We start from the raw sequence: 16,237 nt of genomic DNA on the forward strand, positions 1-16,237 counted from the left end.
GTGACCTGAGCGAGCCCAAAAGACTCAAAAAGCACAAAGCAAAAAAGAAGAACCCAAGATTTACAATTATCTCAGTATTTTTAGAGGTCTGACTCATGATTTTTTGAATGCTTGGTGTTGGCAATGCTGTTATAACAATTGTTCAGGTCCTCTACCAAACCCACACCAAAGAACACATATTAATTGAAGCATTTTCTAATTTTCAAATCTGGTTCCAATCCACAGATTCACACCAATTTTAAATATCTTTAGTTTAGAATAAAATCAACCACTACTTTTCTGAAAAACAAAAATAAACCAAACCAAAATCAGTAGCCCCCTACAGCAGCAGCAACGGTAGCAGCTCCTAGCACCTACCACCTGTGTTCTAGCCATGTGGCAACAAACTCTCTAAGCAAAGTAGCAAAACTGACAGCTAGAATTCGGGACAGAGCAAGTGGTGACATAAGATGATAACACAGCTTTTAAGAGGCTGCCTTTATCTTCCCCTTTCTTCATTTTTTAAAAGAAAATTCAGTGTTGGTTAAAGATTACGTTGATTTTTTGCGTCTCCACCAGAGCTGGTACCTTCAGACCAAGGCTGCAGCATCAGGATGGCTGTTGACTGGCTGTAGCTGGCATTGGCCGTGCCTGTGCTAACTTGCTCTCCAGGACTGTCCATCTAGCAACTAGCGCTAAATTCCGTTTCAGCAGAGAAGCTGGGGGGAAGCCCACTGCGTGGCATCCATCTTTTGCCAGGTTGGCGACCTCAGTGACTCAAGCCTGTTTGAGTCGGGAAGGGTAACAACAGAGAGCACATCTTTCCCTGGAGAGGGGGGGAGGGGGTGGCCGGGGGAACCCTTCCACTTTCCAGGTTGCCACAGTCCAGATGGACTCATAGGAGCGAACCTCTGATGACTAGCCCCGGATGCTGATCCTGCCGCGCAGGCTAGGACCTGCCAGCGATCTATGCCCTTTGTGGCTAGCTGCTTCGGACACCGTCCGCTGCAACGTGGGGCTCTGCTCCCAGATGGATTTGCAGGCTGGAGAAGGAGTTTTCTTTGTGGGGGTATCAGGGCAGGAAGCAGCTGCTAACTCGGTTTAACTTTAGGACAATCGGTGCAACTTTCCAGGCGGAGAAGCAGCACTAGACCCTGGAGTTCAGCCAAGAGTTTGTCTCTCCACCCCAAGTTGCCGGGTTTCATCCACAATCTCCCACTCCCCTCCCACTCCTCCCCCTCTCGAAGAGAAACCCCCTTCGAGCCACTTGAAAGTAACAAAGGAGGCTTTGCGTTACTTACTGGAGGCGGGGGCCAGCCCGTGCACTTGGGCCAGAGATGCACGCCAAATCCTCCTGCTGGCTCGCCCGTGCCGGGGGCTGGGAGGAGGGATGGGAGCTAGGGCACTTCGGGTTTGCAAGCAAGGGAAGAAGATGCTCTCTCCGGGACAAGAGGCGGAGGGGGGGGACGGGTGGGTGCGTCCGGCCCTCTCTCCCGCCCCCGTTTCCTAAGTCGGTCCCAGAGAGTTGCCCAGGTGCAAAAGTGCGGCTGGAAACCCGCCAAGGAGCATTTAGGAGCCGAGTCCCCTGGCAAAGTTGCTCTGAGCGCAGAGGAGAGAGAGCGAGGAACGCGGGGCTGAGTCACGGGAAGGCGGCGGCAGCTGCTTGGCGCGTCCCGCCTGCGGAGGGGTGTGCGCTGGGGGGCAGAGCGAGACGCCAGTCCCAACAGCTGCAGCAGCGTCCCTGGGCTGCCGGCTGGCGCGCGCCAGCCTCCCCCGCACGCGCGCCTGCCTCGGGTACCGACGGCGGGGTCGCGCGCCTGGCTGCGCACCGCTCGCAGCCCTTCGCTTTCGTTGGTTCCAAGGAGGCCGCGCGCACTAAGGGACCGCCGGCAAGTGCCAGCCCGGCTCACAAACGAAAAAGCCCCCCCTGCGCGGGGGAGAGGGAGCCCCTTCCCGCTCTGCTGCCCGCCCGCGCCGAGCAGCTCGGCCGCAGCCGGGGAAAGGCGGGAGCGAGGGGGAGGCTGCGGGGTGACTGACTCCGGCCCCTCCTGCTCAGTGGGGTGACCCAGGGCTTGCTGCACAGGCCAAGCCCTGGACAGACGCTGGCCCCGCTGCTCGGATCGCGGGCAGTAATTCCCCCTCCAGAGACCCCTAAGAGGTGGCCAAAAATAATGCCACCTGCGGTGGCCAGGGGCCCAGCACCATCCAGCCGTCCTCCTTCCCACAGCTATACTACAGCGTTCAGGGGGTCCCTTGTGGCTGCAGGCAGTGGGGGCTTGGGAGCACACAGACAGAGGGGAATGGTGACCCCTGACCATCTCATGCTTGGTAGCCCGGCATCGTGATCCCAGGCCTGCTCTACGACACCCAAAACTTGGGCTGACCTACGACATTGCTCAGGGCTGTGGAAAATGTCACACCCTCTGCACCTTAGTTCAGTCAACCCAACCCCCTTGTAGATGCAGCCAGGTAGATGGAAGAATTATTCCGTCAGCCCTGCTACGGCCTGTCGAGGGGGTGGATTTAATATAGCGATGAAACAAACGCATCTGTCGCTGTAGTAAGCATCTACACTGCAGCGCTACAGCTGTGTCACTATATTGCTTTTAGTGTAGACATACCCCAACTCCACAAAGGACACTCTCTGTCCTCTATCTCAACAGTGTCCATGCAAAGGATCCTGTGGTGTGATACAGATGTATGATTTTGAATATAACACTGTGGGGTAGTGTCAATAAACTTTGCCCTTGATTTTGCATAGTTATTTCAGTTAAATATTGGTGGCCCCCTACACACAGAGCTGCTGTGATATCAGCTCTACATACTTGTCACCTTTCCAGAAAGAAAATGAGGGCAAACTATAGCATGCAAAATGGTGGGTTTAGGGAGAGGCTGTCTCTTCATTTCTCTTTCATCATCACCATCCTGGCAAATCCCAGAGGGATGTGACCTCCTTTTGTGCCCTGTGCCATCCCCCTCCCCCCATTGGTCTCTAGCTATGTCCTTAAGGTGGTCTGGATGGCTATTCATTTTATGTCCATCACCGGCAATCTTGTTGCACCACTGAACATCTGGTGTCCACATGAGTCAGTCTCCTACATGCTGGTGGCAAATGTAGGATTGCAACCTGGAACATCTGAGTGTTGTCCAAAACAGCTAAAGCTGTTCTCATCAACGGATTGAAAAGCCTGACCATTGAGACCTTTGCTTTATCTGAAGTGCACTGACCAGGAAGCAGTGAAAAGACAATTGAGGCCTGTGCATTCCTGTTCTTGGGCTCCCCCAATGGATTGTTCCAGCAAGGGATGGCCATTGTACTTTCACCCAGTGCCCCATGGGCATTCTAAGGTTTGTGGGTGATTAATGAGCAACTTATCAATGCCCAATTCTGTACCAGCCATGGCTATCTTACCATGATCGCAGTGCATGGTACCACCAACACCAAGGGCAATGGTCAGTGATGCAGCTGCAGATAATTTTTACGAGCAACTGCAGTTAGTCCTTAACGAAACTCTGAGAGGATCATCCTGGGTGACTTTAATGCATGGGTAGGAAAGGATAATGATACCTGGGCATGGACACTCAGGAAGTTTGATATTGGGCAGAAGAACAGGAACAGACAGCAACTGCTCAAATTTGTAGCTGCCAGTTTAATGGTGATTGCTGATTTGCTCTTCTGTCACCCAAAGATTCACAAGCAGACCTTGTATAGCTCCTGTAATTTCACTCTTTCTTCTCTGGGTTTCTCCAAATTCAGCTATTCCTTTGGCCAGTCACTATGGTGTCCTATGATTGCACTGCACTAACAATTTGCTCTTGGTCTGAAGTGAGGTCATTGGCAGAGCTGTGTGGAATCTAAGACCATTATAAGAGTGGGTGCTGCAGGTAACAGTTACAGGGCACTGACAGAGCAAGCCCCCAAAAAAGTGTGGGTTTTTTTTCTCTGGGGAGAAACAAACACTAAAAAGAGTGGGGAAAAAACCCACATATTTTATAACATTAAACAAACAGCTCACCATGTGATTCATTTCATAAACGTTTCTTCCTCAAAAATAAAAAGGCACATGTTATTTCTGTCTCCGCAAGGTTGAAATAGTGTGCTGAACACCAGCTATCAGAAGTTTAAGATGACTGCACCTTAAGAAGTTTTCATCTTTTTCATGTGAATTTTATTTGTCTGGGCATTCGTGGATAGCATCTTCAGAAAGCTGGGCACAGTATTCCTGCTTTTCAAATGCAAAATTGAAGAGTGGTCAAGAGGAGAGATTTTCCTCTGTGGATAGTTTTAGCCATTACTGGGTGATTTCTCAGATTAAATTTTCCTCTATATCTTCCCTGGCAACCTCTAGCAGTGGATCTCACTTTCTTACCACTACTGCAGCTCACTTATTCTAGCGCTGAGCTCACCACCACATAAAAGCTGAATCTGGGACACCCTGCAGCAGCCTACCTCTTAAGCAATAAAGGCCCATCAGACATATTACATCTGTGTTCTGACTCCATTTGCTCCACACATTTAAAACACCTGGTCATAATGTACAAGGACCGTAATATGTTGGGGCCTAGGTACCTCAGAGATGACCTCATTATATGCTCTCCAGTGGGATGCTACAGCTGGAGGGACCCAAAATAAGACTCTCAGATGTAGGAGACAGAGTATTCTTAGCACTGGACCCACGGTTATGGAATCCCTTTCTTGTCACAGGAGAGTTGACTGAGACAAAGCCTGAACTTTCAGACTGAAATGTAAGATTAACTTTTAAAGTATTCCCCAAGTAATAATTTACTTAAAAAAAAAAAAAGAAAGAAAGAGGGACACTAACCAAACAACACTCCCTGAAACCAGAAGACTCGTGTGGGAGACTTGTGCTTTTTACAGAACTTCTTTTCAGTGCTTAGGTACCGAGGTGAAAGGCACCTTCGAAATAAAATAGATAAGCAGACAGGCCCTTGTCACCGCCATGTGTGACCCCTTTTAACTCCAGCCCAACACTGCACCTCTGGAGAAAGTGCATGCATCCTGAGAATAAGGTATTCTGGGATATTCAGGGTAGCGATGAAAAGCTGCTAATGCAAAAGGGTTAGTTCAACAAAAACTGGGCCTGCATCATCATTTATTTTCATAATAAAATAGCTTCTCCAAGACACCAGACCAAGAACATACCATTCCACTGCAGGCTGCAGGTTTGGGGGATTAATTCCCACTATCCCTGAAACATTCTAAAATACAATACAAGGAAAATATATCCTCCCCAGGAGAATCCTTAGGTCTTAGGTCCAAAGGGTTTTATCTTAAATCAGATTGCTGATTGCAATAGCTCTAAATACACTGTGTTTTTGGCTGAGCAAAGTGAGGCCCTACATTCAAGTTGCACAGAGACCTGGGAATGTGGGGGAAGGGTGGAATGGGGGTCACACAGAGCCCCTGACATGTGGAAAAGGGAGAAATGGGATGGAAGTGGGGAATGGGGAGGCACACAGAGGTGAATAAAGGGAACCTGGGGGTCATGGGAGAAGGAATGGGGAAACAATTGGGGAAATGGGAGGCACACAGAGCCCCAGCCATGGAGAAGGGGAAATGTGGGACAATAGAATGGGTGCAGGGCGGTGTGGGGAATACACTGAGCCTCTGACATGTGGCAGAAGGGGTATGGAGGAATAGGGGGGCACAGAGAACTGCTGCCATGGGGGAGGGGAATGAGGAGTTGCAGGGAGTCAGTGAAATAGACAGGGATGGGAGAGTGACACAGGCAGCTTGCAGGAGGTGAAATGGAGGGATACAAGGAGCCCCTGGTGAATGCAGTGAGCTCGTCCTATCCAAACTAGGAAATGTGTGACTGCCCCCCACAAGCCCCAGTGTGAAGACGACAGCTTAGGTCCTTTTTCCAGTAAGATACCCTCCCCTACAGGGTCCCCTCTCTGATGCTGCCTTGCAAAACCTCCTTTGAGGGATGCTCACAGTTCAAGGAATGAAGCCTTGGGAAAACAAAAGGACAAAACTTTGTGGCTGGAATCAAACTGAGGCTGAATTAGTTCTACTCTTGCAGGAAACGCTGGCACATTTCATTGGCCCCTTTCAGTGAAGCTGCAGCCCGGCCCCACCCCTCCCACTCCACGAGTAGGTCACTTCTCAGTAACAAAAAGAGACATGCTTTCCAGGAAAGTGAAGGCTGCTTGCACACCACCCACAGTGCAGTGACCCAGGAAAGGATGCCAGCACATGCTGTGCACTTCCATTCTCACGCTGCAAGCACTGGGCAAGAGGTAATTCTGTCTATGAATGTAAGGCAGTGCTGAACAGCATCATAGAGCATCCAGGATCACTTACAAGCTGGGTTAGGAAGAAGGAGAAACATTAAGGGGCTGTACAACAGGTAATGGGGGAGGCTGCTCTTCTAAAGTCTCCTACATGGCAAGCACTACCAATTCATCTCGTTTCTATCCTGCAATAACCCCTGCTAGCCCACTCTTCCCCCTAGTCCCAGCATACAGCTCTGCCAAGGCATCTCAACCCTTTCCTAGAGCACCCCCTGCTTTTCCAGTCTGGACCCCATGCATGCATATGGGGCTCCTTTAATGGACCTCAATCCTGATCTGCAGCACCCGCTTTCATATGGAATGGCAGAGAGTGAAGAATTGTCTTCAGTGAAGGGTGAGCTTGAAGTAGAACTCATATGTTGCCCCAACCTGACTCCTATCCACACACACATTCTCTAGGTCAAGTTAAATGGTGCTTTAAACTCAAACTAGCTGGCTTGCCAGGGGATATATTTTGAAGCTCAAGTGTTCCTTACATCCAAACTAGTGATGCAGTAGGACTCAGCCAATCTGTGCTCCTAATCCAATTGCTCTATGCTGCTGGATGTTATTTTTCACCATGGCCATTCTCAAGATAGGCTAACTTGAGTGTGGGTAACTCAAGATGACTCTGCAGTGAAGACATAGCCTGAGAGAGTTACCAAAGTGGGTACTGACTGGAACTGTGTACATCTTGTGGATTGCAGTTCACATGAATTTCAATTAATAGATTTTCTTGCGCGAACTGGATAATCTAAGCCTCACACCCCTTATCAGGCAGTCACCCAGGATGCCCCTTTTAGAGATATAGTTTTAAACAAGAAGGGATTAAAATCTGTGGGGAGGTTCTCAGTCCTGTGTTATACAGATCAGACTAAATGATCTGGTCCCTTCTGGCCTGGGAATCTATGTGGTCTTCCATTTAGGAACTTTTACATGACATACAGACACAGTCATTCAGAGGAGTGCTAAGCAAATCTAATTAGGGCCTTTTATAAAATGTGACATTTCCTCATTTTTAAAATGTAGCCACATGATATTTTTTTAAAATGAAAGTTTAGATTCTGGAACACAATTAAGTCTCTTGTCCTGTCAGTTGCAAAAAACTGAAGGTAAAATGATCTAGTGATATATGTCTGAGTGTGCAGACAGCCTGAAACACTAGCTCAGAAATGTTAACTGCTCCAATCCATGTAAACAAGCTGTTGATTCTAAAACCTAGTGATGACTATTTAAATGTCAATATTGTTAACTATTTCACTGCTGATCATTTCAGCAGAAATGTCAGGCTAATATGCTTAGTTGTTATTCCTGGATATAGCGACAGATATTTGGGGAGGGCACAGTGTGACACCCTGAGGTCTTTTTTTAAAATTATTATTATTTATCTTGGGGCCAGGCAGGCTCCCAGACAACCACAAAACAAAGGAGGCACAAAGCTGGCATAAAGCCACCTTTGCCTCCACCTCCATTCTTGTGCTGAGTGGAGCTTGGTTAGAATGGAAAATTGGGGCCTTTTTTTGCGTTATATTTCAGACTAATATAGACCCAAAGTGCTTTACACAAAGAGAAACATACAGCCCTAAGAATTCTCCCAGAAGAACCACAGAAGAAAACCCACCAAAAAACTCACAAGGTGCATTTTATATTTACTAATATGTCTAAACCCAAATTAATTAACAAAATATACTAAAGGAAAATGGTGTCACCAGAACGTTCTTACATGTTAAAAACAATATAAAACCAGGTAATTCCACTCTTCCCTAACTGCTTCTGTTCTAAAGCAACATTTCTGAAAACTGTCTCTGCACTTTGGTTTACACTAAAATAGCTGGTTGATAGAGGGAAACAAAATACGGGGACAGGCACTAGAGTTTCTTAAGTGGCAGACAAAGGAATTGTATGCAGGCTTCAAAAAAATATTCACAAGTTTTAAGTGGAATACAGAACAGATGAGTTTTCCATGTGAGTTGCATAGGCACTGTACTTTTATATTAATATTAAATAATCCCCCCTGCACTTGTGGGATTTTATTGACACTCACATTTGTACAGGTTATCATCAATTCTGTTACACTACCATGAGTATGTAGCAATAAAACTACCATCACAGTCAATCTTCGGCATGAAGCAAATAGATTGACTTCAGCACAAGCCAAATTTGCTCTTTTTAGACTCAAACATACTGGGAATCGGGGGAGGGAGCAGGGAAAATTCTTGCACACACATTAAAAGTGAGAGGTCAAAGGTCCCAAATAGTATCAATCAAATCAGAACAAGGGCAGGTTATTGCTAATCACAAAGAGATCAATGATAAATTTTTGAAATTCTACTGGGCTCTTTACAATAATGATTTACCACCTGACGCAGAAGAACTGAATAATTTTGTTAAAACTCTTAACCTCCCACAAATCTCAGAAGAGCAGCAGCCAGGCTGGCCTCTCCATTGCAATCAGAGGGAATAAACAAGGCCATGGAGAAAATTAGTCCAGGCAAGACCCTGAGCCCTGATGACTACTGATAGAAGTTGATCAAAGTCTCAAAGGAATTCTGGTCCCTAAGCTGTTCTACATTTACAAAGATGCCTTAAAGAAACGTATCTTACCTCCAGTTACGAGGGAAGCCCTAAATTACTATGCTACTTAAACTGGGTAAGGATGCACAAAAGTCTACTAGCTACAGACTCACCTCTTTTGTCAATACGGATATAAAAACATTTTAAAAAATACTGGCACAGAGGCTTGAAAAAGTAACAAGTGATACGGTTCACCCCAGTCAAGTGACATTTATTAAAAGAAAGGCATGGTTCAGATAACACGTCAGTTTATTAATGTTATGGCATTCCACCAACATTCTAGAAATTCCCATGCAATCATTTCACTCATGCAAAGAAAGCCTTATCTAGCAATATTTGTTCCTTACCCTGGATAAATTTGGGTTGGGGAAATCATGGACTCAGCTGTTAACATCCAACCGCACCTCCACTATCCTAAAGGATAGCACAATATCTCCCACCTTTGATCTGTTTTGCAGAACTAGACAGGAATGCCCTCTGCCCACTTCTGTTCAATCTAGCATTAGAACTACTTGCACTACTAAGCCCTGGTCTACACTAGGAGTTGAGGTTGAATCGATTTAACCCTGCACCCGTCCACACGACGAAGCCCTTTTTTTCGACTTAAAGGACTCTTAAAATCGATTTCCTTACTCCACCCCCGACAAGGGGATTAGCGCTGAAATCGGCCTTGCTGGGTCAAATTTGGGGTACTATGGACGCAATTAGACGGTATTGGCCTTCGGGAGCTATCCCAGAGTGCTCCATTCCTGCAGCTTTTGAAACAGACCAGAGTTTCTGAAGATGCAAGCTTCATATACCTTTCCCGGCCATCCCACGTTGATGTTGGTGAAACGTCCCTTGTGATCCACCAGTGCTGGCAGCACTATTGAAAACTATTGCGGTTTATGTACTCGCTGGCTTGGTGCTCCAGTGCCAAGATAGGGATATGGGTTCCATCTATGGCCCCACCAGAGTTAGGGAATCCCATTGCAGCAAAGCCATCCACTATGACCTGCACATTTCCCAGGGTCACTACCCTTGATATCAGTAGATCTTTGATTGCATTGGCTACTTGCATCACAGCAGCCCCCACAGTAGATTTGCCCACTCCAAATTGATTTCCCAACTGACCGGTAGCTGTCTGGCGTTGCAAGCTTCCACTGGGCTATTGCCACTCGCTTCTCAACTGTGAGGGCTGCTCTCATCTTGGCATTCATGCGCTTCAGGGCAGGGGAAAGCAAGTCAAAAAGTTCCATGAAAGTGCCCTTACGCATGCAAAAGTTTCACAGCCACTGGGAATCGTCCCAGACCTGCAACACTATGCGGTCCCACCAGTCTGTGCTTGTTTCCTGGGTCCAGAATCAGCGTTCCATGGCATGAACCTGCCCCATTAGCACCATGATGCCTGCATTGCCAGGGCCCATACTTTGAGAGAAGTCTGTGTCCATGTCCTCATCACTTTTGTCACTGCGCTGATGTCGCCTCCTTGCCCGGTTTCGCTTTGCCAGGTTCTGGTGCTGCATATACTGCTGGATAATGCGCGTGGTGTTTAATGTGTTCCTAATTGCCAAAGCGATCTGAGCGGGCTCCATGCTTGCCGTGGTATGGCGTCTGCACAGAAAAAAGGCGCGGAACGATTGTCTGCCGTTGCTCTGACGGAGGGAGGGGCGACTGACGACATGGCTTACAGGGTTGGCTTACAGGGAATTAAGATCAACAAAGGGGGAGGCTTTACAGCAAGGAGAAACAAAAACAATTGTCACACAGAATGGCCCCCTCAAGGATTAAACTCAAACCCCTGTGTTTAGCAGGCCAATGCTCAACCCACTAAGCTATCCCTCCCTCTGGTATTTCAGGCAGGACTTCATGGAGGGAGGGAGGGAGGGAGGGGGGAGCAAATGAATACAAAACAAATCTGGTCTATTTCTTGTTTTGATCCACTCCATCTATCTTTTACATCTTTGGCTGGCAGCAGACGGTGCAGAAGGACTGCAAGCCATCCACATCTCCTGGCTGCTCGGCAGAAGATGGTACAATAGGACTGCCTGCAGGACTAAAGAGAATGACCTGGTCGAGTCACTCCTAATTTAGTCCCTGCACCCATATCTGCTCAGGCGCTCCTGACCGACCTCACCGAGGCAGCCAGGAGCATCTCGGACATGATAAGGATGGTTTTCAGGCCCATTGTACTGTCTGCTGCCACAAGGCAATGGGTTGCTGCTGCTGTGTAGCAATGCCGTACCGCATCTGCCAGCACCTAGGAGACATACGGTGACGGTGAGCTGAGCAGGCTCCATGCTTGCCGTGGTATGGCGTCTGCACAGGTAACTCAGGAAAAAAGGCGCGAAACGATTGTCTGCCCTTGCTTTCACGGAGGGAGGAAGGGAACGGGGGCCTGACGATATGTACCCAGAACCACCCGCGACAATGTTTTAGCCCCATCAGGCACTGGGATTTCTACCCAGAATTCAAATGGGCAGCGGAGACTGCAGGAACTGTGGGATAGCTATCCACAGTGCAACGCTCCGGAAGTCGACAGTTGCCTTGGTACTGTGGACACACTCCGCCGACTACATGCACTTAGAGCATTTGTGTGGGGACACACACAATCGACTGTATAAAAACGCTTTCTACAAAACCGACTTCTATAAATTCAACCTAATTTTGTAGTGTAGACATTCCCTAATTAGGGAACACCAAGGTATTCAAGGGATCAAATCAGGCACTCAGGAAACAAAAATCCTTCTATATGCAGATGACATCCTCCTATATATTAAAAATCTAGATCAATCTATTCTGAATATCCTACCAACAGTAGATAACTTTGGTAAATTCTCTGGCTACAAGATAAATTGTGATATGTCAGAAGCAATGAAGATCTCAATGGATGTAGTTGGAAGTGGCTCTCCTATAGGGATATTTAGATGGCAACAGACAAACCTCAGATATCTTGGCATCTTGTTCCTTAAGGAAATTAAGAACATAGTCAAGGTCAGGGGTGGCCAACCTGTGGCTCCAGAGCCACATGCAGCTCTTCAGAAGTTAATATGCAGCTCCTTGTACACGCACTGACTCTGGAGCTGGAGCTACAGACGCCAACTTTCCAGTGTGCCGGGGGGTGCTCACTGCTCAACTGCCACAGGCCCTGCCCCCACTCCACCCCTTCCTGCCCCCTCCCCTGAGCCTGCTATGCCCTTGCTCTTCCCCCTCCTCCCCAGAGCCTCCTGCACACCATGAAACATGATTGGGAGGTGTGGGGAGGGAGGGGGAGGTGCTGATTGGCAGGGCTGCCGGTGGGTGGGAGGCACTGGGAGTGGGGGGGAGCTGATGGGGGGCTGCTGACATATTACTGTGGCTCTTTGGCAATGTACATTGGTAAATTCTGGCTACTTCTCTGGCTCAGGTTGGCCACCCCTGGTCAAGGTTAACTTAGCCCCATTAATCATGCACTCAGAAAATGATTTAAACAAATGGAAGGCACTACCCCTCTCCCTTTGGGGAAAAACAAAATGAATGCCCTTCCCAGGATCCTTTGTATTCTAAATTCACTTCCCATCCATGTTCCTTCCTTTTATTTTACTGAAATCGACATGTTCAGGTCTTTCTTGGGGGCTGCTGGTAACAAGCCCAGAACATCCTTACAAAGATTACAGCCCCGTCAATATAGGTGGGTTAAAATTTCCCAACTTCAAACTTTACCATTAGGCAATAATTTTTAACCAAACAGCACAATGGCTTGTTACCTCATGCTGGAGCCTTGGATTGAATCCAGCGGGAAGCAGAATTGGTTGCTCCTTAACCCCTCTCCATTGCGATGCACTCAGATTAATACAGATTCCCTAAAGAACAATTTCCAGTTATTGTGGCAGCCAAAAATATTTGGAGTACAGTGATTACTAAATTTAACAACCATCCCCTTCTACATATCAAGGCCTCTATCTAGCGGTAATTTGAAACTCTGTATAACAGGAAACCCCATAATTTGGCCAGATAGGATTAGGAAAGGGATTTTGACCATCAGTCAATTTATTGCTTACATTGTCCAACTCCTGATGGCACTTCCTAGGCTGGTCAGGGAAAATCATGTTCTCCCTCTCAGTCCCTCTTTGTCATCCTTACTCTGGCTCCCAGCCCCATTACTCCATTCCCAGTCTGCCCCAGACCCCTCACCCCCTGGTCTTGGGCTGGTGTCCTAGCCCCTCTTGCAGGAGGTCTGAGAAACCCACTCAGTCTCTCCCCAGAACTATGGGCCAAGGCAGGCCCTTGGCTACCCTGACATGCAGTTGAGCTCTCCAACCACATGCCTCCACATCAACTTCTGCAGTGGGATGGATGCGGTTCTCGACATAAATACAGGAGACAAGAACTGGGAGGTAGGTGTCAATCCAGACTATTCAACCTCCCCAGGTCTTCCTGAACCAGAGTACACTCGCAACCTGAGTCTATGAGTCCCTTAACTACAGTTCCTCTCACCCTAACTGCTACTACCCCCAGCAGAGCCCTCTGATTTTTGGAGCTGACCCCCACCGCTTGGGCCCATTGTAGTAACAATTGAGGTATCACATTCCATAATCAGGCAATTTTTTTTTTTAATATGCCCAGATTGACCGCACCCGAAGCAAACCACAGGGCCCCGTGGTCCACTTCCACCAGTATTTCCAGTAGACCGCAGGGCCCCCCGGGTCCTTTGTAGGTGCTGTGCGCCGCGCCCCCCCCCACACACAATGTTTAGGACGCTTGGGTCTTTCCCCTTGAGGACTTCCATGGGTCACTCCTGGTGAACTCCACTCGGTTTACCATACTGCCCTGGCCGCTTGTCTCCTTCAGCCTCAAAGAAGGCTTCAGCTCGCTTCATGGCTTCCCCCCATGAGGCCAGCTGGAAGTGCCCCACCCAGCTCTGCACCCCCAGGTAGAACCTTCAGGAACTGTTCCAGGACAACCTGATCCAGAACTTTCTCCACTGAACTGGTCTCTGGGTCACGAGGTCCCATGGTTTCTGGGCCACTACCCACAGTTGTGCCCCTTGCAGGAACGGTTCTACCTGGACCCTGTGCCCATAAGCCCCCGGAGTCGGCCCTAACCGGTCTAGGATGGCTGCCCTCACCACTGGATAGGAGTCTGCCTGTTCATCGCTCACTGCCTGGTTAGCCGCCTGTGCCTCACCTGTCAGGAGCGGTGCTATGCAAGCTGCCCAAGTCAAATCCTCCCAGTCCGCTGCCTTTACCACCCACTCAAGTGTCCAGAGAAAACCCTGGGGATCATCCTCTGGTCTGAGCTTCGCCAGGCCCAGAGCCAACTGGCCCCCAGTCCCATCACCAACTGCATTACCAGGCGTGGCACGGCCCAACCGCTTCTGTATCCACACCTGCTGTTTGGAGTGGACTTCTTGCCAATGGGCCTCCTGCTGTTTCTATTGATTCTCCTTCAACTGCATCAGCAGGGCCTGGGTCAGCTGCTGCAGTTGCCCTGCCACTAACAGGCACATCACCTCCTCCATCTCTCCCCTTAGTCTAGGGGTGGGCTGAGATCCCACTTCTGGTACCAGGGGTCACAGGCAGCCACCACTGCCCAACTCCAAGCATGCACTGCCAGGCCCAGTCTCACGGGGGTTTATTATTCCTTTATAACAAAGGTTAGCAAACAAGCAGAATGCCATCTTAATTCAATACCTGGCCCCCAGGCTTCAGGGCCATCCTTCCCAAGGGGCTCTGGTAGGGTTTCCAACTTTCTAATTGCACAAAACCGAACACCCTAGCCCCACCCCTTCCCCAAAGCCCTGCCCTCTGCTCACAACATTCCCCCTCCCTCGGTGGCTTGCTCTCCCCAACCCTCACTCACTTACACTGGGCTGGGGCAGGGGGTTGAGGTGCGGGAGAGGGTGCGGGCTCCAGGGTGGGGCCAGAAATGAGGGGTTGAGGGTGCAGGAGAGGGCTCCAGGCTGGGCAGGGGGTTGGGGGGCAGAGGGGTGAGGGCTCTGTCTGGGGGTGCAGGCTCTGGGGTGGGGCCAGGGATAAGGGGTTTGAGGCGTATGAGGGGGTTCTAGGCTGGGGGGTGGAGCAGAGGGGTTCACGGTGTGGGAGGGGGCTGTGGGCTGGGGCAGGAGGTTGGAGTGCCGGGGGGGGGTGAGGGCTCCATTTGGGGGTGCAGGCTCTGGGGTGGGGCCAGAGAGGAGGGGTTTAGGGTGCAGGAGGGTGCTCCAGGTTTGGGGGGGCTCAGGGCTGGGGCAGAGGGTTGGGTCAGGGGCTTACCTCGGGTGGCTCCCAGTCAGCAGCACAGCAGGGCTAAGGCAGGCCCCCTGCGCGTCTTGGCTCCATGCTGCACCCCAAAAGCAGCCAGCAGGTCTGGCTCCTAGGTGGAGGCGCGGCAGGTGGGTGTGCATGCTGCTCTCACCCAGAGGCACCACCCCTGCAATTCCCATTGGCCACGGTTCCCAGCCACTGGGAGTGCAGAGCCGGTGCTCAGGGCAGGGACACTGTGCGGAGTCCCATGCCCCCTCCTCCTAGGAGCCAGAGCTGCTGGCTGCTTCCAGGGTGCAGCACGGAGCCAGGACAGGTAGGGACTTGCCTGCCTTAGCACCACTGACTGGACTTTTAATGGCCCAGTTGGCAGTGCTGACCGGAGCCGCCAGGGTCCCTTTTTGACCGGGTGTTCTGGTCGAAAACCGGACACCTGGTCACCCTAAGGCAGCTTATGTCAACCTAACCATGTAGCGTAGACCAGGCCACAGTCTCCTGCTGTCAAAGTGCAGACATTTCTGAAAAAAGAAAAGGAGGACTTGTGGCACCTTGGAGACTAACCAATTTATTTGAGCATAAGCTTTCGTGAGCTACAGCTCACTTCATGGGATGCATAAAGTGGAAAATACAGTGAGGAGATTTATATACACACAGACCATGAAAAAATACACATTGTAAGGAGAGTGATCACTTAAGATGCGCTATTACCAGCAGGAGAGTGAGGTGGGGGGAGAGAAAACCTTTTGAAGCGATAATCAAGGTGGGCCATTTCCAGCACATTTCCAGGAGTTAACAAGAACGTCTGAGGAACAGTGGGGGGAGGGAGGAATAAACAAGGGGAAATAGTTTTACTTAGTATAATGACTCAACCATGTCTGAGCCGTGAAGCTGCAGGTCTCAGGTGTGTCCTAGAGGGGGTGCTGCAGGCCAGGCTGTCCTTTGGCTGCCATTGTGCTTCTAGTCACCAGGGGTGGCTGTTCCTGGGCGATGGGGCGCGCTCCTGGGAAGAGTTTAAAATCAGAACACAGCGATACACACGCCGCGCGGCTGATCCCTTGCAGTCACAAGCGGGCTAATTACGGAGCAAAGGGGGGGGTGAGGTAATCTCCTTTACTTCCCGGGCTAACTGCTGCTGGTGAGCGGGAAAGGCGTCCACGCTTACCCGGAGC

Source organism: Eretmochelys imbricata, chromosome 1, assembly GCF_965152235.1.
Source record: "Eretmochelys imbricata isolate rEreImb1 chromosome 1, rEreImb1.hap1, whole genome shotgun sequence".
Lineage (NCBI taxonomy): Eukaryota > Metazoa > Chordata > Testudines > Cheloniidae > Eretmochelys > Eretmochelys imbricata.